At 47.4% G+C, this 26145-nt stretch overlaps 1 protein-coding gene across 1 annotated transcript in view; it reads right to left on the reverse strand.

Annotated features, from left to right (window-relative positions):
• The window catches only part of Scd5 (stearoyl-CoA desaturase 5), a 100049-nt gene that overhangs the window by 66879 nt on the left and 7025 nt on the right, over positions 1–26145 (reverse strand).

A 26145-nucleotide genomic window follows, 5' to 3' on the forward strand; every position in this document is an offset into this window, starting at 1 on the left:
GTCTCATCAAAAGCAGAGTCAAGCAAACTTAACCTCCCTGCCCAGGCCCCTGCTGTGGGCGCCTTCTGGGGAGGGGCTGTTGGGAGGGACTTCAGGGGAGGGGCTTCTGGGGGGTGCCTGCTCCAGCGCCTGCTAGGGGGGCTGCTGTGGTAGGGGCGCCTGCTAGGAGGTGCCTGTTTGGGGTGTCCAGAAATTGCCAGATCCACCAGCCACAGAGAGGAGCCAGCACCACCCTCGTGCTGTTTTGACACCTCTCACTTCTCTTCATTTCGATTTCAACCCTGTGATCTGCAGAGGACCAACATAGAATATCATTTCTAGAGCAGAAATCTGGAAGCAGGAGCAGGGAGCACCCAACAGAATTCCCCCTGCTGACCGGCCTGGCGACCATCTGGTTGGAGCTGAAAGTAGCAATTATTTTGCTTTTGTCAGGAACCAAGGTGCAGAAAACAGCTGCGGGGGACAAGACCTGGTATAGACACAGCCTGGCCATGGCAGCTTGTAGAAGCCCACAGGGTCTGTGAGTAGACCAAGACACTGGGAAAGAGCATCACTCCCCCTGACCCCAAGTCAGAGGTGACCCTTGCAGCTTGCCTGACACACCAGACCAGAGCATCGATTGGCTGGCCCAGGGAGTAGCCAGCCCCACAGTAGCCTCACTGGGTAGAAAGGGATCCTGGATAAGGAAGGGTTCTGTTTGAGCCGTCGCTGTGTCCCTGAGCCTCCCAGGCAATACTCTTGAGGATGGGGTCGCGGGTTCAGAGCACACTCTATACACTCAGACCTCTGAGGTTGGTTCCAAGACCCAAGCCACTCCCTATCCCCTCCCAAGAGGGAGAAAATGACCACAAGGCTGGCTGTTCATATAGTATCACCCTTGGCTTTGCAAAGGCAAGCTGTCACTTCTCAGCGATGCGCCTCCAGAGTTTGCCTCTTATAAACCCCACAGTTCCCCGCCCTTGATCAAAAGATATTTCCAGAACACTGCCATCTATTCTCCTCCTCTCATGTCAATCCCCAATTCACCTGTGGGTAGCTGGGCATGGTGCCGCATGCCTGTGTAACGCCAGCTCTTGGGAAGCTGAGGCAAGAGGATCATGGGAAGGCAGGCTGAGGTGCGAAGAAAAACTGTGTTTGTTTGTGTTGAAATCATCTAGCACTCGGTTTTCTAGATCTGCTCATTCGGGTTTGTTTGCCTGTCTTGTATGACTTTTCAGGTGTCCGAGTTTCCGACTAGATGAAATGCCCCTACTTCTCAGGGCCTGTTTAAGGTGACTAGTCACTAGCCATCAACAGCCATGTCAGCCGAACACCATCCAAGAGTCCATCACTCCGAGTGAGACAGGAGCTGAAAGTAATGCAGTGCAAGCACTCAGAGAAGGAAAGGGAAGAAGGTGCCCTCTGGACCCTTCACTATAGAGTCCTCAAATGACAGCTCCCAGACAAGAAACATCTGTGCCACACAGGAACTCGTTGGAGAGATTCTTTCTGTCACCAGAGGTCTAGGAGAAAGGGCAAGCAGAGCAGTGGCTTTTGTTTTCTTTTGTTTTGTTTTGTTTTGTTTTCCAGACAGGGTTTCTCTGTGTGGCCTTGGCTAGCCTGAGCCTGAACTCACTTTGTAGACGAGGCTGGCCTCGAACTCATAGAGATCAGCCTGCGTCTGCCTTCTGAGTGCTGGGATTTAAGGTGTGCGCCGCCATGCAGGGCCCAACAGTGGCTTTTAAACGGTGCCCTGAGTAAAGCTGATTACAGAGACAAATAATAAACACAGTTACGTTCCAGCCACCAATGCGGTGTTTGCACAGGTTAAGTGGAAGAAGAATGCAAGACCCAACACGCATACATATCGTGCACCATGTTCATTCCTGCTTTGCTCTCTGCATCATCCCTTCCCCAGAGCACAGGCAGGACAGGCCCTGCCCAATGTGGAGGCATTCAGCACAGGGCCAGGCCCCGCCCACTGAGCAGGCATTCAGCACAGGCCCCGCCCACTGAGGAGGCCGGGAGTCAGTCCTTTGGACCATCTGCTTGGCTTTGAACCTGATCTTACTACTTGGTGAACTCGGACAAGCTGCTCTCTGCGCCTGTTTCCTCAGCTTTTGGGGGAGATAATGACTTCTCATCTACCTCCTAGACAGTTGCAGACGTCAGCACACAAGCAGGCATGTCTGAACCGCAGCACATATTCCGTGAAGTTATCCCATTGCTGTGAGGGCCTCCAGTTTGTAAGTGAAAGGGGGGAGGGCAATAACACGGGAAGAGAAGGGAAGAAATGATTCAGAGATAACAAGAGCACTAGGCTTCCACTCAGGAAGCCCTACCTGCCCTACCTCCATCAGCAAGCACTTCTGTGCATCTCAACAGGGAAACTGAGGAGCTCTCCACTCCAGGACTTAGACGCAGGGCTGATTAAAACAGATGGTGTAGACCAGGCACCCTACCCCTAAACCCTTGACCTCAGGAACTGCCTGGCTCACGTGGAATCTTGTCAGATCACAAACTCAGGGATGTCTGGTACAAAAAAGACAAATGAAGGTTCCTACTAGATTTGTGCCCTGCTTATGAAAACATAAGAAAAATGGCCACTGTTAAATAAAACAGTCCTGTCTCAGGGTCCTTACGTAGGAACAGGAGTGGGACTGAAGACCTCTGCTGATGTGAGGAGTGGAGAACAGCTTGTGGGCATGAGAGACAGGGAGAACCGGCCAGACGGAGCTAGAAGCTTGATGTTGAGCTGTGTTGCTGGCTCAACAAAGAGGGAGTTCTCACCAGTGGACGGAAGCCAGCTCTTCACCAACTCTTTACCACCTTCCTCCATCCCACGTGCAAACCGACGGGGCAGCCACGCAGTCACAACCAGAGCTGAGCTCCTGACCAGATGGCAGCCAGACAGCTTCCCGCACACTCTCTCCTCTAACCAGTCAGGCGTAGGACCACCACACCATCCCTCTCCATCATCCCTCTCCATCATCCCTCTCCACCATCCCTCTCCATCCTCCCTCTCCATCACGCGCACCATGCCTGTGGAACCCACAGTGGAGCATTTTGTGTCTTCCCGGCTGGTAGCTAAGATTTGAACAGCTGTCAGAAGCCCACGTGATAAACGTGTAAAGGTCACCTTTGTCCTGTTCTTAATAAGTGGCATTTTGTGATAGGACCTTTGTTTATTTACCTGGCTGTTTGAGACAGTATCTTGCTCTGTAGTCCTGGCTGGTCTGATCAACTCTATGTAGAAAGACCCAAATGCATGGCACTTTCCTGTTTCAGCCTCCTCATAGCTGGGATTGCAGGCAGGTACCACCATCCTCGATGGTAGGGCCTTTAAAATCAGGCTTTAAGGGGCTCGGGAGATGGTTAGGTGGTTAGAGTACTAACTGCTCTTTCTGAGGACCTGGGTTTAGTTCCCAGCACTCACATAGTAGCTAAGAATTATCTGTAACTCCAGTCCCAGGAGATCCAACACTGTCTTCTGTCAAAGACTTCTGGGAGCAGCCAGCACATGCACATGGCATGCAGGATACATGCTGGCAAAATGCCCATCCACATCAAAATAATAACTTTTAAATGTGTTTTAATCAATTTTGTAATAAGCAGTAGATACAAAAACAATCTCAGAGCAATAGAAAAATCAAATTAACTTCTCGTCCTGGCATGCAAGGAAACTGAATAATTTCTTCTTAGTTTTCATTGCTTGATTTCTTTTTCTTTTTTTTTTTTTAAGATTGATTGATTGATTGATTGATTGATTGATTTATACAGTTTTTCGTCTACATGGACACATGCATGCCAGAAGAGGGCACCAGATCTCATTATAAATGGTTGTGAACCACCATGTGGTTTCTGGGAATTGAACTCAGGACCTTCAGAAGAGCAGCCAGTGCAGTGAGTGCTCTTAACCTTTGAGTCATCTCTCGAGCCTGCTTGATTTCTTTTTTAAGTAAATCTATAGTCAGTGTTTACAAAGTTAAATCAACCATGTTCTCACTTGGCATGATTTTACATTGACTTTTTTATTTGTTTTTATAACACAAAAGTATATTATTTTTAATAATATATTATTGATTAAACATTGTTGCAGGAGATTTTGTTATTTACCTGAAAAAAAAAAAACAACCTGCTTTTCTGGTGTGGCTCAGCCATAGCACACACCTTTAATCCAAGACCTTTCTACTTTAATATTGTAAACAAGATTAAATAAAGTCAACCATGGGTAATGAGGCAGAGCAATCAATCAGTTGACAGGAAGTGAACATAGGATTATTAAGGAAAAAACAAGAGAGTAAGAGGGAGTCAGGAAAATGGAGAGAGATGCACAGGAAGTTGAAAGGAGGGACATTTAGTTTGAGGAGTTTGAGACAGAAAAAGAAAAGAGGGCTTCCTTCTAGGACATGAGCTGAGAAGGAAGGTCAGCTGGGTGCTTTCTCTGCCTCTCTGAGCTGGCAGGCTTTCACCCCAGCATCTGGTTCCCGAGTCTTTACTGGTAAATTCAAATGATTAAGATTTTATTAGAAACAATAAAACATACTATTTCCATTTAATAATTTTTAGATAATTTGTTGTGTTTTTCTAAAATCTGTTTCTTTTGTGTCTATGTGTGTCTATGTGTATCTATATTAGTGAGTGTGCCTGTGTGCGCACGTGTGTGTAACATTTGTGTGCAGAAGTCTATGCAGGTTAGCAGAGGGCATCAGACTCCCTGATGTCACAATCAGTTGTGAGCTATGGTGTGGGTACTGGGAACTGAACCAAGGTCCTCTGGAGGAGCAGCCAGCGCTCTTACCCACCGAGCCATCTTTCTAGCACCTGTAGATTTGTGTTGATTTATTTCTCCTGGAGACTATCCCAAATGTGTCACCAGGTCAAAGGGTGTAGTGTTTAGTGGCTCGTTACACTTTGCCATGTTGTTTCCCAGGAATATTTGTACTAATTTATGTCAGTGTGAAAATACGGTTTTCTCAAAAGACTCACCAGATGGTGATTTTATATTTAAGATGATTTTCCCAGCGTAATTTGCATTTCATAACTGTGCTGAGGGCTTAGTCTTTCCCCAAGGGTTTGCATTTATGTTGCTGTTGCATAAACAAGCCCCGTGGTTTCTTGACCATTGATACAGTGGTAGAACTGATCCTTCCCTAGGGGGTTGAGTCTGTCCCCTTGGTCTTCTAGGTGTTAATTATTTTTTTCATTCATTCTATTTATCACCAACATTTCTTTCCTAAGTCCCGTTGACTAGAGAAGGTTTTGCTCAGCGGACACAGGCAGAAGCTCATCAATCCAACTCACGTTCCTGGCGCCCTGTTTTCTGGTGGCTGCCCAGTCTAATATTCTCATACGTTTCCCTGTAAGCTGCCTGAGTTTTAGGCTCCCAAGCTCTCTGATGAGCTGTACTCCCAACTTGTCATTTATGCCTACCAATTAGTCAACGTTGTGCCTGTGCAACTAAAGAAGAAATGGGCACTATCTTCGTGCTGGCCTTTCTGCCCGTTCCTGCTTTGTGTTAACATGGCTTTCACTGAGGGAGCATTTCAACACTATCATCTCGGAGCATTTTACAGCTGCTGCAAAGAGACAGAACTGAAGTAGTGATGGCCATGCCAGAAGGTGGGAGGGGCTCAAAACCAACAAAATCCACAGCCAAGCTTCATTTAAAGTGTAAACAAAGGAGCTGGGCATGGGCCTTTAATCCCAGCACTCAGGAGGCAGAGGCAGGTGGCTCGCTGTGAGTTCGAGGCCAGCCTGGTCTACAAAGTGAGTTCAGGATAGCCAAGGCTACACAGAGAAACCCTGTCTTGAAAAATAAACAAACAAACAAACAAACAAAGGAAATATTTGAAACATGTTACATTAGAGACACAAGGTGGACTGAACTAGCTGAAAGAATATTCAGGATCTAAATGTTTGCAGGCGTCAGTCCAAGTGACGAAGCAGCACCACACATAGCTGACAGCTGACAAGAAATGCTTGGTGTCACCTGGATTGCACAATACAAAATGGCCCAAAGAGCCAGCCAGGGAGCCTTGTGCCTGGAATCCCAGCACCAGAAGGCTGAAGCAGAACTATCATGAGTTAAAGGCCAGCCTGGGCTACATAGCAAGTCTGAGGCTAGACTGTGACACATTTCTCAAAAACAACCCAATAATCCACACCTTTAAAAAGTTATCACATAAAGAAAAAAAGTTACTATTTCTTTGTATTTGTTCTCTCTCTCTCTCTCTCTCTCTCTCTCTCTCTCTCTCTCTCTCTCTCTGTGTGTGTGTGTGTGTGTGTGTGTGTGTATGTGTGTGTGTGTGTGCGCGCGCGCGTGTGTGCGTGTGCACGTGCCCATGTGCCAAGGCTCACGTGTGGAGTCAGAGGACACTTGCCGGAATCAGTTCTCTCTCTCTACTGTGAGGATGCCAAGGATTAAACGCAGACCCTCAAGCTTGGCAGCGAGTACCTTTACCCACAACGCCATCTTGCTGGCTCTGTTATTATTATCTCTCAGCTCCCCTGCCACACTGCACCGTAAGAAAGGTTCCCAGTTGGGGAAGAAGGCATCCTGGCGTGCTTCCTTCCTTTTAGCTCACATGCTATAGAGCTAAGCCACTCACCCACACACCGCTTCCACAGTTCCTGGCCCACCACTGTGGTCTCTGGAGCGGCCACACATAGACTCCAAAGACCACATCTACATATACATAGTGAGAAGGGGAGTTTCTCCATCGTAATGGACACAACTCCATAGATCTAAATAACAGTTACTACTACTACTACCATTTGCACTTACTGACCACTTAGGCAGTGCCATGACTCACCAGCACCATTGCTCCACTTTACAGATGTGGCAAACAGAAGCTAGACACATAGCCAAGATTCTTAAACTAGTAGTAACAGAACTGAAGATTAACACTGCCTCATATCCATGAATATTTTAATTGTTCATAAAAATTGTACTTCTTTTCCACAGCTATGCAGTTTTTAAGTATAATAGTTTCTTTTTTAATTTAATTCCATCTCAGCCAAATATTCGCTAACTCACCACAGGGCCGAATGCAAAGGGGTACAATCCAGTAGCCCCAAGTGTCTATTCACATATAAGTGATTTTTGTTTGTTTTTCCCGGACGCTGCTAAGATATTTGAAGTCATGGTGGGTATGGAGGTAGGGCTGTGCAGAGACATGGGACGTGGAAATGCCAACATGGAAGTCAAGAGGCAGGATTCCAGCCCGGTTTCCAACAGCGCACCTCTCCAGACCACAGGTACCTCAAGGCCAAGAAGAAATCAGTGAACTGTGCTGGAGATGTGGATGCAGCGCCCTCTGCTGGCAGATTCTCTGTACTTCCCTTCAAGGAGGTCTTGGTCACACCAGCACCAGCCAGCAGATGGCGCCTAACGGTCCCGAGGAGAGACCCCAAAGCTCACCATAACCGTCTTCTAGTTCATAGTGCCAGGTTGAGGCGTAGGGTGGGGCTGCCCTCCCCCCCTCCCCTCTCTCTCTGCCCTCCCTTCTCCCCTCCCCTCTCTCTCTTTCTCTCCCTTCCTCCCTCCCTCCCCTCCCCCCCTCTTCCCTCTTCCCCCTTCCCCCTTGACACAGGGTCCTTTGGAGACCAGGCTGGCCTTGAACTTTGGAACTTTCCATGTGGTTGGTGATTACTAAAATTTCCAATCCTCTTGACTCTGCCTTCCAAGTGCTGAGGTGACCAGTATTCCCACCATGCCCAGTTTTATTTGGGACTGGAAATGAGCCCAGGGTCTCATACATGCTAGGCAGGCACTAGCTGCTGAAGGGCATCCTGTGGCCTCTGTCGTAGGATACCCTCTGAAAGTGAGAAAATAAATGAATTCTTCTCTGAGCTCTGTGAGTTGGCTTCAATTATAAGGCCAGTCCAGGTCTGATAAGCTTCAACGTCTGCCAGTTAAGCCTGATTACCTTACCCTAGGCACTTCATCTCTCAGCAACTAACTAGACTGGCCCTTCAAGAGGTCGCTAGCCTCCATCATTAGAACCTTTGCTGGAGTCAGATGTAGCCCTTCCAACTGAGACCCAAGAAAAACACACACCAAGATTTTAGAAATGATTTTTAAGATAAAAACCTGAGCTTCGGGCTTGTAGCACAAACCGGAGCAGAAACTACAGCCTGTAATCTTGGCTCACTTGTTCCCACCCCTGCCCCGCCCCATCACATCATCTCTTCCTAAAGCCCTGCCCCCCACCCTGGAATAAAGCTGTCACTTACTTTCCCCATAAACACAAAAAAACTGAGCAGGTGGGGGGGTAGGAGGGGCGGGGTGGGGGTAGGGGGAGACAGGTGTTCTGTGGGGCAAGGGGAGGGACAGGCCAGGGGCTGAGTTGGGTGCTGTACAGGAATTCTAGGATTGAAGGTCTTTCTCCCACCATTCCCTTCTGGGATTGCAGAGGCTGGGCCTCGGAAGGCCTTACTTACTTCAAGCCTCTTCTTTGGCCTGACGGTAATGTGTGAAGCACTAAGGAGTATGAAGTTGTGAGAAGAACAAATGTGCAACCCTGTCCCCAAAAGCCAATAGCAGCCAGCTACAAGCCTTCTGAAGGGGAAGCCACTGGCCAAACCATAGAGCTGCAAGGAGTGGTCTCTCTGTGGTTGGAAGCCACCTCGTTGGGGGTGCGAGGCAGCCATGGAAAACTGGACCGTCACTTTGCATTTTTCTCTGTTACTTCAGTGACTCAGGGATTAGAACAGGATTAAGCTTCTATTTCAATGAAGACACTGATACCATGGCTATCAAATACCCACATAGAGCCGGGAGTGGTGGCGCACGCCTTTAATCCCAGCACTCGGGAGGCAGAGGCAGGTGGATCGCTGTGAGTTTGAGGCCAGCCTGGTCAACAAAGTGAGTCTAGGACAGCCAAGGCTACAGAGAAACCCTGTCTAAAAAAAACAAAAACAAACAAACACCCACATAGATGTGAAACAAATTCACAAGGGATGGAATTCTTGGATGCCTAATCCAGACCGCGGCTGTGAAAACGGGGTCAGACAGGCAAGTAAAGAGCCATTCATGGCCTGTGGTTTCCTCTTCTCCTCCTCACACTACAAGGGGATATAGGCATAGTTGTGTCTCCTTTGTCTCAAGCCTATGGAGGGAGCTTTAAAGATATTTTTTAACAAAGTAGAGGAACAGCAGACAACAGATCCCAGATGCATTCCTGAGACACTCAGGGTGGCAGCAAGACAGAAAGGCATGGTCGGATCAGTTTGTCCTGCTAGAATTTCTAGAGTACTGTGCGCCCCGTGGACCAAACATGGCCGCTCAGGAGAGAAAGCCAGTAAGCAGGCAGAATGCATCCTGCCTCAGGACCAGTGCTACAGGCAAAGAGGCACCCGTAGCAAGAAGCTGCAAGGAACTGGAGAGATGGCTCTACACGTAAGCTCATTTGCCGCTCTTCCAGAGGGCTGGAGTCCAATTCCCAGCACCTACATGGCAGCTCACAACTGTCTATCCCGAAGGATCAAATGCCTTCTTCTGACCTCTGCGTGCAAGCAAAAACCTACCAAGGGCATAGTGCGTGCTTTGAGAACCAGAGGGGGAAAACCCAAAGACAGGAGACCCAGACCCAGCATGCTCTGGCTGAGGCATGAGATTCGATGCCCTCAGTACCTTTCCTGGAAAGACATCTCATTCTTATACTGTTGTTTCTTGTTTCCTTCCTTCCTTCCTTCCTTGTTTCCTTTTTTTTTTTTTTTTTTTTTTCCTTTTTTAGGCTTTCTTCTGAACCCATGACATGTCTTTGGCCTGCTAGTCATACTTACACTTTCTCTCTCTCTTCACATCAGTCAGATTCTCATGTGAATTTTTGTCAAATGCGTTAGCTACATCAGTGGATTTTTCTGCCCCACACCACAGTTCTGCCGTCTATAGCTCTGTCTTCCACAGGAGCCTAGATGCACAGAAAGTGGCAGGTGAAGTAGAGGAGAGACACTAGAATGTCTTCAAGACACTAGGGACATTTTGATAGAGTAGATGAGGGGAGTTAATGCATCTTGGGAGAGACAGCATGACCAACACAGAGGCTGAGGAGGACCCGCTGTGCTCAACACTTCCTCACAAGGAACCATTGGCTCACAACTCAAGCGTAGGGGACGCTCTTTCTAGCTGGAATGTGAGAGGCTGAGAGTGCTGCGTTCCACAGCTAATATGTGAAAGGCAGTGTTTAGAAGCAGATTCCCTGACTCTGAAGTTCACCGCTTCCTCCCACACACTGCTACAGGGGTTCTAGATCTAGTGCCACTGGGTCTAAAGGCCAGCAGCATCCTAACTTCATTAGCTTCCTCCTAAGGAAAGCGGGAGTCATGACAATAGCTTACTCACGGGTCTGGGAGGCAGCTAAATGAGACGACCATTAAAACGTCTGGCACCGTAAGTGGCTGTACCATACATGCAGATAGATGTCACCTCTCATTACTGTGCTAGCCTAAGGAAGGCTTCTGGTAACTGTGACTGTTCTGACAACTGATAACCAAGGCACTGGGACGTCCACCGAGCTGATGCAGCAGCGTCTTTACTTCTCTCTCTTCTAAGGCGTTTCCCACGCACGTCACCCCTCATTAGCAATGAAGCCAGAATTAGCAATGAGGACCAAGGTCTGAGGGAGCGGAGGAGCGCAGATGCAGCCCCCAGGGACAGGCTGCAGGTTTGGAGGGGAGACGAACTGAGACCACAATTGAGGCCGCTTCAGAAAACCAAATTTTATATTCTGTGGAAAGCCGAAGCGTTATCGCTGATGGGGGAAATGAATTAGTTGGGGATTTGAGTGGAACTTTTGTGCACGTTGATGTGTGATGGACGATTCCCCCCTTAGACACAAACAGATTTGGGGTTGGGAGGAACTTAGTATGTTCCTTGAGCCCACTTTAACCTAAAAGGGAAGGACTTGATGTTTAGAATTCTGGGTGAGGACCAAAGCCATTCAGAGTCAAACCGAGGGAGGGAAAAGATGAAAAGAGCCTGCCTCCTGTCCAGAAGAAAGAGAAAATGCACTCACACCTGGAAGAATGGCGCAGGCTCAGCCCAGAGGGTTAATTTGACTCTGCAGTGGTGCGGCATTGGGGTGAGAGGGGGGATGGAATTGCATGAGAGGGCACAAGAAAAATCTTTACAATTTCCACTCATTTTTTATTTGTTAGTTGAATGAGGACATTAAATTCTACGTATCCCATCCAACAAAGCCAAGGTTTTAAATTCAAGTTGTTTTGTTTTCACTTATGTTTGAGGCAAGGTCTCACTAGGTAATTGTTGCAGTTAATTTACCAGTATGGCCTAATAATGTTTATTATCAGGCCTATCTGATAGCAATCAATCAAGACACAGACACCTGTTATATTTTAAAATAGCCTTAGTTAAGCTATGAAATAGGAAAAAATAGCCTTAGTTAACCTGGGCAGGGCAGATATTAATCCCGTAAACTACTTCCCGTAGTGTGGTAGGTATGGGATCCCTGTCCCAATCCCATGCCATCTGCTTCTAATAACTTCTATCAAGCTTCCTCCCATCCATAATCCCAAATACTTGCTAATGTTCTTCATCTGGGCCAAATCCTCCATCCACGCCGGCCATGTGCTTCTTCTCCACCTAACCCATGGCAGCCTTCATCCTTCCTCTCCTCTCCTCGGTCTCTCTTCCTCCCAAGATTCTCTCTGTCTCCCCAACCCTGGGGACCTTAGCCATGCCTATCCCATTTGCCCTGCCCAGGTGTGATGGTCTTTATTGGTCAAACAGGTCAACCACTTAGGCAAGGTAGGTCACAGAGACAGCAAACGGTAATCAGCATCAAAATACATCAGACCAACCTCCAACATGTAATCCTGTCTAGCCTAGAACACATTATATAGACCAGGTTGGCCTTGAACTCACAGCAATCCATCTGCTTCTGCCTTCCAGCTGCTAGGAGTAAAGGCAAGTACTTCTTTACCCTCCCTAAGTTCAAGTATAAATAAACTACAAGCAATACAATTTATTTCACTTTGTTTGTGTGTTGTTGTTGTTGTCTGGGGTGTAGGATAGTGGAGAGATTTTCAGATTAGGAATAGTCTGCCTACATTAAGAATCTAGGCCCAGGGGCTGGAGAGATGGCTCAGCGGTTAAGAGCACCATCTGCTCTTCCAGAGGTCCTGAGTTCAATTCCCAGCAAGCACATGGTGGCTCACGACCATCATAATGTGATCTGATGCTCTCTTCTGGCTTGCAGGCACACATGCAGGCAGAACACTGTGTATGTAATAAATAAATAAATCTTAAAAAAAAAATCTCGGCCCTAAAGTCAGTTTATAAATCAAGTCAACCCAACGACAGTCTGTTGTATCAGTAGATCAGGGTCTTGCTCAGCCATCCTCAGAGAAGCTTCTTGCAGGGGCGGGAAGTAAAGAGATCCACAACTGAGCAATGCACGGGGAGTGACAGATGTTGGAGCACTCAGTCCTAAATGGATGTCTCCATAAAGCCCCCTCCCCACCTACTCCCATCCTCCCACCCCCTCACCCCCCATTCCCATACCCCCCATCCCCCCACCCTGCTCAGGATTCAGGGACCTACGCAGAAAGAGTTGAAGATTCAGGGACCTAGGCAGAAAGAGTTGAAGAGCCAGAAAGATGACTAGGAGACAGCGTCCTACAGACTAACAGGACGGATTCACATATGAATCCGCAGAGACTGTAGCAGCACACACAGGGCCTGTACAGCTTCAAGCTAGATGGCATCCCACTGCTGAGAGAGAGAAATGGGAGTGGGGAGGAGAAGCTATTTGCAATTGACATCCGCTTCCAAAGGACAATTTTGTCTTTTTCAATGAAGCCGTACTGAGCATGGTAATCACACTTAATGGAAGGCCCCATGCTCAGCAGTAGGTGCCAACACAAAATGAACTCAGTGATATTTTTGTAGACTTTTTGTCTCATGTTGCTTTGACTGGGCAGTTATTTTTTGTCTTATTGATCTTCTTCTATGTTACGGCTTATGATCTTGTGAGGGTTAAGGGGTTGTATGTTGTAGGGAGAAAGAAAAAGAGAGTTTCTTGGGTTTTGTTTGCTTTTAAAGAGAGATAAAGGGGGCTGGAGAGATGGCTCAGAGGTTAAGAGCACTGACTGCTCAATTCCCAGTAACCACATGGTGGCTCACAACCATCTATAATGAGATCTTGTGCCCTCTTCTGGCATACAGGCACACATGCAGGCAGAATACTGTATAAATAATAAATAGATAAATCTTAGTTTAAAATAAGATAAGATGGAGAGAAAGGACATGGTGGTGGATAGGTGAGAAGAGGAGGGTAGGTCTGAGAGGAGTTGGGGGAGGGGAAAGCACGATCAGAATATATTGTGTCAAAATGTTTTAATAAGATAAAATAAATAAAAAATAAAAACTGCATCAAATACTCAATGAAAAACATCTTTCAGGGGAAAGGCCAGAATCCAGAGATGGTAGTGGAGTCTGGACTCACTACTGGTATTAACAGGGATTACTCACACAATACAGGACACAAGGGCATTGTTCTCAAGACACTAACAATTTAAGAAAATAAAACAGGTACAGGAAGACAAAGGCAACTCAATAGGGCCAAGTAGGCAACGGGTCATTCTTAGAAATAGTTCTGTATTTTCACATCCCAGAAATGTGTCTCTGTGTCTCTAAGACAGAAACTACATCCTGGTGTCAGATGATCCCAAACAGCAACTCTTGCACTTAGCTCAGCTCATCCTGTTGTGCATATGAAGAAGTGAGAGCTGGGAGCAGGCAGAGGGTTACTCATCCAAAACCCTGCACAGCGTGGATTGCACGGCATGGCAAGGATTGCACTGCATGACACAGATTTCACAGCATGGCATGGATTACACTGCATGACACAGATTTCACAAGATGGCATGGATTGCATGGCATGGCAAGGATTGCACTGCATGGCATGGCAAGGATTGCACGGCATGGCAAGGATTGCATTGCATGGCACAGATTGCACGGCATGGCACGGATTACACTGCATGGCATAGATTGCACAGCATGGCATGGATTGCACAGCATGGCATGGATTGCACTGCATGGCATGGATTGCACAGCATGACATGGATTGCACAGCATGGCACGGATTACATTGCATGGCATGGATTGTGCGGCACGGTATGGATTGCACAGCATGGCATGGATCGCACAACATGGCATGGATTGTGCGGCATGGTATGGATTGCGCAGCATGGCATGGATCACATGGCATGGCATGGATTGCAGTGCATGGCATGGACCACACTGCACAGCATGGATTACATTGCATGGCATGGATCACACTGCACAGCATGGATTTCACTGCACGAATTACAAGTGCAACCAGTTGAACAGAAGTGCATTTCTGTTCCTTACCCTGCACACACAGCCTGGAGGCACTCTTGCTTGTGGTTACTGTACCTGCATTTCTTATTGAGTTCCAGAACAGCCAGAGCTACATAGTGAGACCCTGTGTCAAAAAGCCAAAGTAAATCAAATCAAATCAAGTACTTAAGCTTAACATGATGGTACATGAATCCTGACTCTCAAAAGGCTAAGGCAGGAGAACCACCAGCTCAGGGCTAGCCTGGGCTGCACAGTGAGCCTCTGTCTCAAAATAAATAGGTAAATTTAGAAAAAGGAAAATTAGCTGTTCACATGAGCAAGAGGCAAGGAGAATAAGAAACATGATACTAGCAACAAATAGTCACATGATTTGTGCAGATCGGGTACGGTGGATACATGTGTTCCTCCAGGCCATAATCAAAGGGCTCCAGGGAAAACGCTCTCGACCCAGGAAAGTTAATCTGAGCCTTTTGAGTATCTGAGGTTCCAGTGATTTTTCTGCCTTCCACTTGAAAGAAAGATGCTTGCAAGAAAGAAATTGTGGGATCAGAGGCAGTTAACTGTGCCTGTTTTAAAAAATGAGTATGGCACAAAACAGAAAAAAGGGGTTGCAACCAAAGGGTCTCACAAGTTGAGCCAGAGATGCCTCAATGGAAAGTGTCTGCCAGCCGAAGGACCTGAGTTCAATCCCTGGACCTCACAGTGGAGGGAGAGAACCAACTCCCAAAAACTGTCCTCTGATCTTCACATGCGTGCCGCAGCACATGCACGTGCACACGCGCGCACACACCACATCACATCACATGCATGCAGAGATAATAAATGAAATAATACATTTTGGAGTAAGTGAGGTATCTCAGGGGATGAGGCACCCGCCACCAAGCATGACAACCTGAGTTTGATCCCACAAGGTAAAAAGAGTTTCTGACAGTATACTCTGCTCTCCATATGTGTACCACAGCGCATATGCACACATGTACATACACACACATACACACCTGCAAAAAAATAATGAAAAAATTTTAGTAGTAGTGAATTTGTTTAATTAACAATTAAGTAAAAGATCTCACAGGAAAACTGGGTAGGAGAATTCTGACAGATCTTTGTGTTTGAGACCAAGGTGAAAATTTGCTGGCCTGGGGCTTCTCTTGTAGGGTTCCCTGAACCCTAGGTGGCAAATATAAAAAGAATGTGGCTTTTCTGGAGGCCGGTGATTACAGTGAAACATTTGGGGAGAGAAGAGGCACAGGCCCAGTACAGCTGGCATCTTGACCCTGTGCTGGTGAATCTGTGTTCCGTGTTAATCACCTATTCATTCTGCTCTTTGACTCTTCCCCACATGATCTTAGTGAGGGCCAGGCCTGTGTCTCCCACAGTTTCCACAAAATTTAGGAAAGAGCTGTGTAAGCAGTGCATACAACGCAGACACACAGCAAACATCTTCAGACACATGAAGGAACAGACCACAGCACATGCACAACAAACATCCTCAGATACATGAATGTGCAGACCACAGCACAGGCACAGCAAACATCCTCTGACACATGAATGAGCAGACCACAACACAGGCACAGCAAACATCCCCAGACACATGAATGAACAAACATGTGACTAGAATAGGCACTCGGGGACTGATCCTTTGCACTGAGCATTTCATAGAGAAAGCTAATGTTGGGCATAAGTACTGCAGTTGCTCTGGGAACTCTGTATTTCACTAAGCCTTTGGGAGTCATAGGGAAGGGAAGTGACACTCTGTACAGCAGCCTGGGCAGCAGTACATCAACATATGCTGGTCTCAGTGCTGGGGTCAACCCAGGAAATCTTTTTCGTCTTCTACATTCTAAAAGAAAAGCAGCTAAATTAACGTAGGAACATTTTTTAAACTAGTCTTAAAACATTTTAACCTATCATGTTACTTGCTGTATTGTTTTTTTTTTTGACCCCCTCTCTTCATATGCAACCCTCGTTTCCCAGCTGAGAACAATTTTCTACTTCAAAACAAGAAGTAGAAATATGTGTCTCAAATGGCCTAAGAAAGGTTTGAGCATTTAAAAGAAGTGGAACGTGGTAGCCCGCGCTTCTAATCCCAGTGCTCAGGAGACAGAGGCAAGAGAACTGTGGATTTGAGGCTAACCTGGACTACATAGTGAGACTTGTCTAAAAAGAAGAAAGGCGAGGAGGGAGGAGGAGAAGAGGAAGGGGAAGAGAAAGGAGGAGGGAGAGGAGGAGGAGGAAGAGGAGAAGGGAGAAGATGAAAGGGATCTGAACAAGAACTACTGTTCCTGTGCTGGAACAGAGTGCTTGCCCAGCAGGCATAGCATTCTGGGCTTGGTCCCCAGGGCTGTACAGGGCAAAGAAAAGAGAAGAGGGCAGGAGATGGCAGAAGGGGACAGGAGAGGAAGGGAGGAGAGGGGAGAGGAGTGGAGGGGAGGGGAGGGGAGGGGAGAAATACTACCCTATTAGAGACTTCTGCCAAGGCAAGAGAGATCCCTGGAGTTGGGGCCAGCAAGCTGGGTCAGCCAGCAGTAAGGGTGGCTTGCTGCTAAGCTGCTGAGCTGTCCACAGACTCTGTGAGTCACAAGAATCACCACTGAAGTATTTCATCTTAACTAAGTAGTTTAAGCCAGAAAAAAAATGTGCTTGTGTGGGAAATTATCATTCCACAAGAATTAGGGGGAAAAAAAAAAACAGAAGGTGAAATGCTGACAGCATCTTTCTAAAGCTGGCCTTCTTTTTAAAATATCTGTCCACATGCAGATAACCGTGTAGAGTTAGTCAGAATCTTGACACTGCGCTTAGTGTCTGCGACTCCCAGCAAGGACCAGAAAGGGAGGAGCAGCTAGCCGGGCTTGGCAGCAGCTGAACTATCCTGACAAACCGGGAAAGCTGTCACTTCACTCCCTCACCTCGGCGGTGCTGAGGACCCAGAGCCCGAACACACCCAAAGCTGTCACCACGATTCAGGAATAATTGGAGTAGATGGAGTCGCAGCAAAGAGAGCGATCTGGCTGAGGACTGGAGTCGTCCAGGCTTTTTCTTATTCTGGGAAGAACTGTCTTCCTCTCTGACCGGACAAGCCTCTCTGACCAGAAGAACAACCTCAACCTCTCTCCCTGCCTCCTCACCAGAACTGGACCAAATAAACCCACGTCTTTCCCCCTTTGGTCATCCCAATTATAAATACTCATTTAACGTGAAAAACTCTTCCTGTGAGCATCAGTCTCTTCTTTTTCACCCCACACACTCTTTCTCTTCCAGCCACCCAATCCAGTCTTCATCAGAGACCAAACTGATCACCTTTCCTGGATACCAGTGTGTGCTACCAGCGGCCTAGGGACAGTTGGGGTGGGGGGGGAGGGTTCAGTTGCAGGGCCAGGTTAGAAGTAGAATAGCAGAGGAGACTTGCCCAAAGTCCCCTGGTGTGGATCAAAATCCAAACCCACAAAGCAATGTGCTTCAGGGTCCCTGGGGAAGACAGACTCCAACCATAGCATTGGAGTGCCTGTTTTTCCTGGAGTCTGGTACTTCTTCGGACAAGTTGGACTGGGGAGAGAGATAGAGGGGCATTGGGGATAAGATAGCCACAGGGGTCACCTTCTTTTCTCTCAGAGGCATAATTTATTCAGTCCTGGAGAATAACTGGATATTATTATTAGTATTATTATTACTACTATTACTACTACTACTACTATAGACAGTGCTCTGCCTGCATGTACACCTGCAGACCGGAAGAGGGCATCAGATCACATTATAGATGGATGTGAGCCACCATGTGGTTGCTGGGAATTGAACTCATGACCTCTGGAAGAGTAGTCACTGCTCTTAACCACTGAGTTATCTACAGTGAGATCTGGTGCCTTCTCCTGGAGGGCAGGAGTACATGCAGACAAAATACTGTATATGTAATAAATAAATAAATCTTAAAAAAAAAAGAGAGAGAGAGAGAGATGATGGGAAATTCAGACTAGAAGGTACAAGGGGGGAATTCAGCAAAAGCAATGGACCCAGGGTCAAGGCTGGAGCTGGTCCAGGGTGAGGCCCCCCAAAGGTGTGTAGAAAATACAGAGGAAGCTGTGGACCCAGAACCAAGCCAGGGTTAGGTGCCCAGGTGGCAGTGCCACAGCAGACAGGGGAGGTTGGGGAAGCCACAGTCAGGCCTGAGCTGATCTAGTGAGAGTGCCCAGAGCCCTACAAAAGGCATGGGAGACTGTGAAGACCAGGATCAGGCCAGAGCTGTGATCAGGTAAGGCTCCCAGATGTATGGAGTCCTACAACTGTCGTGAAAGGCCAGAGAAGCAGGGTCAGGCCACAGCCGACCTGGGGTAGGAAACCCAGGCAAAGAGAGCCACACAAAACAGCCAGAGAGGTGAGGACCAGACAAGGGTGTGTTGATCCTTGGATAGCGATTGTTATTGAGGGAGTAATGGACTCTCAGAGAAAGGTTACAGATAGAGCCTAGAACTCTGAATATCAGTCCACAGGGAAAATGACATTTAAACTCTTCACAGCTTAATTCTCTTGGAAACATTACAAATTCTTCCACTGAATGAAGAACACTGACGGTCTCTTTCTCTCTCTCTCTCTCTCTCTCTCTCTCTCTCTCTCTCTCTCTCTCTCTCTCTCTCTCTCTCTGTGTGTGTGTGTGTGTGTGTGTCTCTCTCTCTGTCTCTCTCTCTCTCTCTCTCTCTCTGTCTGTCTCTCTCTCTCTCTCTCTGTGTGTGTGTGTGGTGTGGTGTGTGTGTGTGTGTGTGTGTGTGTGTGTGTGTGTGTGGTGTGTGTGTGTGTGTGTGTGTGTGTGTGTGTGTGTGTAGAGTGGGGGTGGCATGGGTATGCATAACCAGCAAATTAGCTCCAGGTACATAAGTCCCGGTGCAGAAACAAAAACAAGAAAAACACAGGCCAACACATCTCCCTGGAGTCACCAAATGATCCACGCCTGTAATCCCAACTCCTCTGGAGGCAGAGACAGGAGGACCATAAAAACAAGACCAGGCTAGTCTATGAAGAAAGATGCTGTCTCCATTTTTTGTCATTACCCTATTCCATAGTTATTTTCCCGCCCCATTTCTCCAAACATAACTCACTAAATCATACCTGCCTGGCCAGCCTGATGATGACAAGCCTTCATGTGCATAACACAACATGAAATCTAATTTAAACCTACAACACTGAAGGCTGGCTCAACCATACTATTTTTCTTTTTTAATTCTGTCAGGACTTTATATATTTTAATCTGTCATCTAGTCAGTGGCCTGGAAACAGAGAGGGATCATGTCGGCTTATGAGAAATTTCAGAGTCTGTACCATCATTTTTCTTCTTCCCAAACTTGTTATCAAGTATGAAGCAGTACAAGGCAGGTTTTGGGGCATGTCTTGGTGACAAGAGGCCGCAAGGATAAGAGCATCAGTTTAGTCATGGGCTAGTCACAGGCCTCTCCCACTAAATATATGTAAGGAAGAAGTGATCTGACAGTGCTTGGGGGTGGGACCTTTAGATGCTCCGCCTACCCTTCTGGACCAATTGGGACCAAAACTGAAACATGATGAAGCCAAACCACTTGCTAGCCACGTGTTCTGGGCCAAGCCACTTGTCTTTGACCCCAACATCTTTATCTATAAAACCTCTAGTGTGAGGAACAATGGGTTTACAAAAATAATTCATTTAGAACTAGGTTTGCTACATACTTCCTGCTCCATGTTGGCTGGGGCTTCCCGCTCCTCAACCCTACATCCATCCAGTCATGAACCTCCAAGCACAAACTGCATCCATCCTAGGGTCCCTCCGATGTGCTCTTTGCATCCATCCGCCTTACTTACTTTTCAATCACTGTGAAAAAAACATCATAACCAAATCAGCGTTTATTTAATTTTTTTATATTTTATTTAATTTATGTCCATTGGTGTGGGAGTGTCAGATCTTGGAGTTACAGACAGTTGTGAGCTGCTATGTGGGTGCTGGGAATTGAACCCGGGTCCTTTGGAAGAGCAGGCAGTGCTCAGAGGGTTAAGAGTCTAAACCGACATGTTAGGGAACGTGGTTGTAGGCAGGCAAGCATGGTGCTGGAGCGGAGAGCTCCATCTTGATCCACAAGCACAAGGCAGAGAAAGCCAGCTGGGAATGAGTGACAGGGCGTGTTAAGCTTCAGAGCCCACCCCGAGTGACAGAGCTCCTCCAATAAGACCACACCCCCTAATCCTTCCTGAACAGTTCCACTAACTGGGAACCAGGTAGTCAAATGATTGAACCCATGGGGGCCATTGTTATTCAAAGCACCACCCACCGTTCACCCACTAACACTCTTTCCCTCCTGGGTCTCACCCTCCTTCAAAGCTACCCTCCACTAAACCACTCCCTTTGATGGACCAAAACATGAATTGAACACTTTTTTCCTGTTCTGTGCCACTTCGCCCTCCATAAGAGAACAGCCTAATCTTTGCAGGGGGTCACAGGAAGTACCTTTCCCGTCCTGCCTGCCCCACCTCTCCATCTCTGGTCTCAGCCCTCTAGTTTCTCACACTGTAGGGCTCTGAACTGCTGTTCACCCCTTCATTGCTGCTCCAAACCCCCATGCCTTGTCTGTATGGCTCCTCTGTGGAAAGCCCCACGTTCCCCTAATGTCTGCATTACTTATTCCAAGTGGCTTCTCGAACCCCTGACTAGACAAACTCATATTCTGCATTCTCACAGTCTGTATGTTTCTCTTGCTTCTTGTCCCAGTCACTCCACACCTCCCTATGTCTAGAGTCAAGACTCACTCCAAACACCTTTCTCCACCTGACACCTTGAATAGGGCAGAAGCAGAAGTTGAGGTCTTGAACTAAACTAAATAATCTGTGTTATCAGTCTTCCCAGCCTCATTTTACAGGAAGTCAAAACTCAGGAATCAAATTTCTCACAGTCACACAGCTACAAATGTTGATGTCTGAGGCCATGCTACCACTGGGGGACATACTTACCTGAGTGGCCTGCAATGCCACATGAGGTCATGGTGACATCCAAGCCCATTCTGTCATGTCTGGGTCTGTGTGGATGTCCAAGGCCCATGTTACTACCAAAGGCCATGCAGAAGTCCCTGGTCTGGTCTTCTACCTGAAGCCATGTTGATGTCTAAGTACTGTGATGAGCTGGCCATGCCCCTCACCTGTGCTGGGAGAGCTGCCTCTGCCCCTCAACAGCTATGGCACTCAGGAGGTCTGGTCCCAACCTTCATCTGCTGTGGGAGGGTGTGGGTTCAGGTGAGTTGCCCCCCTACCTACCTACCTACCTACACACACACACACACACACACACACACACACACACACACACACACACCTGCAGCAAGCAGGTAAGCTAGTCCTGAGGCTGGGAGAGCAGGCAAGCTGGCCCTACCCCTCACCTGGGCAAAGCAGGAGAGCTGGCCCTGGTGGTGTGGGAGCAGGAGAGCGGGTGGGCTGACTAACTTAACTCAGCTTCCACCCAGGCCCAGATTCAGGGCTTTAAGTTGGCCCACCCAATCTATGAACTGCTGGAGCATGTGAAGAGGCCAGTCTAACAGATCCAAAGCTGCAGGATCTCCATGACACGGGGCAACAACAGATTATCAGAGAGGAGTCCCAGTGAGGGTCCAGTATTGATAAAGTAGCAGAAGCCAGAGGCCTCCAACCAGACCAATGACCCATTGCAATGAATATTTGCAAGTAAAGCTACATGGACAAAAGGGAGTACTGCCAGACACACTACAGCTTCCACAGTGGATGGTTTTTGGTTTGGGTTTTGTTCTTTTTGCAGGGGACGTTGTAAGGTCAGAGGGTGGAGATGGAGGGATGAGGAGATGAGTGGGATTGGGGTGCATGATGTAAAATTGTTGAAAAATCAATAGAAAGGTCTTTTAAATTTTTTTGAAAATGTCATAGTTCTTCCTCAAGCAAGCACACCCTCAGCACGCAGCAGAATTTCCCCCTCTTTCCGAGCCCAGAACTGACAAGGCTTCCTCTGAGCCATCTTTGCATTACACATGCTTCCATGCACAGTTAACCTTGTCTTCGAATGGTGAGAACTTTCCTCCTTCCTATTTTTTTTTTCTCCTTCCTATTTTTTGTTTGGTATTTTTCAGCAGTTGAAGCTGGCCAGCATAGGGACTAATTGAAAACCTGGGAGTCTGCTTGGCATAAGTTATATCCACACCTTTCCCCAGTAATGCACTTACCAACCTGGAGCCCCCATCTGCACTAAGTTGTGTGTATGCCTTGCTCCAAACAGTGCAGTATGTCACTTCTTCTAACAACTCCTTGTTAGCTCCCTTTCTGTGGTCCCATGCATCCTGGGATATATCAGGAAAACATAGGCAACGGACTGATGCAGTCTGGGATCGTTTTTCAGCACACGCACAATAAAGCAAAATGTGTCCTCAAAATGAACTTATAGGGGAAAAAGAAATCCTGTTTGCCGTCTTATGCCTATTCATGATCGGTTATGCATATAATTAAAATCAGATGCATCATGGGAAAGAATGTGTACAGCAAAGAAAGACCTACATAATCCAAGTCTATTACTCAACACAGAAAATGACCCACACCCGGCCCCTTAGCAAATGACCCCTTCTGGACCAGAGCAGGATGCCCTGGGTGTTTCAGGTACCCTGAGCCTTCGCACTCAAGCAGCCTGCTGTTTCCTGGCAGAGTGTCTGGTCTGTACTTTCACTTTGCTTCTAAATAAAAATCCATGTTCGTCTACCGTTTGTGTTCTCTTCTTCAAATCTTGGAACAAGACACCCAGCCCAGACAGAGACCACTGACAACAGGATTGTGTAGCCCAGGCTGACCTGGAATTCCCCATGTAGCCCAGGCTGGCCTTGAACTTGAGATTCCCTTGCCTCATCGTCCAATAATCAAATATCACCGTAGGACACAACCCTCTTTGTCTTGCTAACACTCAAGTCTCACGGCCTACAGGAACCTTTTTCTCAGTCCCCAGCCTTGTGCTTACAGATTCCCATTCTGCTCATACCAACACAACTAATTGGGAGTATCTACCAGCTCATATTGACATTTGCTCTTGTCACACTCCTACACCTTTCCTCACCTAGACAGGAAGTCTACTGAGGGCAGGCACATGCCCTGTTCATCCCTGTCTATAACCACTGCACCTAAGACAGGATGCAGCAGCAGCAGACAGCAAGAGTGTATGTTGGGGCTGGAGAGATGGCTCAGTATTTAGGAGCACCGCCTGCTCTTCCAAAGGACCTGGGTTCAATTCCCAGCAACTACATGACAGCTCACAACTGTCTGTAACTCTAAGATCTGACACCCTAACACCAACACACATAAATTAAAATTAAATAAAATATTAAGAAAAAAAGAGTGTGTGGAAACAGGCACCTGGCCACCAGAGGATGCAGGATTATCAGCTTCTCCCTGCTGCTGGCTTTTCTAAACACAGCAACAGCATTACACTCGTTGTGTGTCCTATTGCCAGTCTGAGAGATGCTGCTGGCAGAAGCCAGTGCTGGGTTCTTGATAGACAAGTTACAATTAATAAACTAGAGGATGCCAAGTATGGGCAGGCTGTTAGAACCCAGAAGCAGGAAGAGAGGTGCCGCGGGTCCTCCAGCTTTGCAAACGGCAGCTATGAGTCACACCAGCAACATCTCCCCTGCTGACATGGAGGAGAATCTTCACACAGTTCTGGAAAGCCTCGCCTTGCCTTCTTCAACCTCAGGTTAGTTCAGTCTGTTCTGTCCTAGTCCTCTCCCTCCACTCTGTCCACACCCAAGGAAGAGCACCCCACAGCCACTGACAGTCCAGCTGGAGTTGCCACCGCTGGGTGGTTTCAGGAAACACATCTGTCCTCTGTGGACTTGCTACACTTCCTTCACAAACCATCTAACTCGGACCCTGACACCCCCTGTCCGCAGTGCCTTACTACAGCCTCTGTCATCCCTCTTCCATGCTTAGACTTCACCCCAAAGTCTTACACCCAGGGGAGCTAAGGTTAGCAAAGCATGTTTCCATAGCAGCAGAGGTCTGATTAACAGGAGGCCATGGTCAGCATAAAGAAAAAGATACACAGGAGGTTTCCCTTTATTTTTTAATGTTTTAAATTAATTCATTCATATTACATCTCAATTGTTATCCCATCCTTTGTATCCTCCCATTCCTCCCTCCCTCCTGCTTTCCCCCTACTCGCCTCCCCTATGACTGTGACTGAGGGGAACCAGGAGGTTTCACTTTAAAAGGATGTATCTAAGAGGCATAACTGGCAGCAGAAAAAAAAAAATAAAGAGGGCATTCTGGGTTGACATGGATTCCGGTTCCTTCCGCAACAGCCCTCTTGAGGATGGAACTGCAGCCCTACAACCTCCCAGCTCTTCTCTCTCGAGTGGGTCTCTGACTCACATCATTATAAGCCAGGAGGGTTCCGTCTCTGCTATTATAGCACACCCGGACAACCAGCAGGTCCCACGGTGGCCACTGTGACAAATAGGAAAAGCTGCTGCTAGGTGTGGCCTCAAATTCATACTGTGATACCCGAAGGTGACTGTATTAGAGTCAGGACCTTTAAGGTGATAAGTTCACTACATGGGGCGTTTGAATTCAGGCTAGCTGCTGTTCTTACAGGAGGAGGTGTCCACAGGGCTGGAAAGATGGCTTACCAGTCAAGAGCACCTGCTACTAGAACTTGAGTTCCATCCCCAGAACCCGTGTCAAAAGGCTCATGACTCCACATAACTCCAGCTCTAAGGAATGAAGCCCCCTCTTCTAGCCTCCCTGGATACACACACACACTGTACTAAGTAAAATAAAATATTTCTTTAAAGAGGAGGCGAGCTGAACCTGCTAAAAGACACCAAGGATGTATATGAGCTGAGGCTCTGAGGCAGCCTCACTGCATAGCAAGGAGAAGGCAGAGGGAAGCCAAGCGTGCAGGCAGCTTGACCCTAGACAGCCAGCCTCCGAGCAGTGAGCCAAAGCAATGCTTGGCATTTCGTCATTGTGATACACGAACCACCTCTTTCCCACAGCCCTCCCTCTTGCTCTTTTCTACTCCCCTTGCTTGTTTCTGAGATAGACTATGACTATGTAGCCCAGGCTAGCTTCTGGCTTGTGTTCGGTCTTCCTGCCTCCTCTTCCCAAGGATTGTGATTATCAACCTGTGCCATTGCACACGGCTGAATGGATACTTTTTTTTTTTTTTAATGAATTTTGTACCTTGTACTACAGAGCAGTGATGCTTCCTTGAAGAAGTGAAGTCATGTGTGGTAGTACACACTTCTCTACGGAAAGTAGAGAAGAGATAAAGAATTTAAGACCAGCCTCTGATACATAGCAAGTTCAAAGCCTCCCTGCGCCCTAGAGACTGCATCTCGTAATGAGAACAAAAGGCAGGCAGAACAGGTGGCTTGAAGCCACTTGCTACCAAGCCGGGTGACCAGAGTTCCATGCCAGGACCCACACAGTATGTGAGAACCAGCTTCAGAAAATCCTCTGACCTGCAAACATTCAGGCCCACACACCTGGGCCCATTCAGGCTCACACCCACACGGATGGGCAGGAAATAAATGTTATAAGGTGTGTTGAAGGAAGGGAGGAGAGAGGAAGGAAACGAGAAGAGAAATAGGAAAAAGAAGTAAGCCACATGTGGTAGGAGACCGAGGCAAGAAAAGCAACTCGGGAGGCAGAGGCAGGCGGATCGCTGTGAGTTTGAGGCCAGCGTGGTCTACTAAGTGAGTTCAGGACAGCCAAGGCTACACAGAGAAACCCTGTCTTGAAAAACAAATACAAACAAACAAACAAAAAACAAAAAAAAAAAGAAAATCTCTCATTTAAGGCCATCT

Source organism: Acomys russatus, chromosome 28, assembly GCF_903995435.1.
Source record: "Acomys russatus chromosome 28, mAcoRus1.1, whole genome shotgun sequence".
NCBI classification, from domain to species: Eukaryota; Metazoa; Chordata; class Mammalia; order Rodentia; family Muridae; genus Acomys; species Acomys russatus.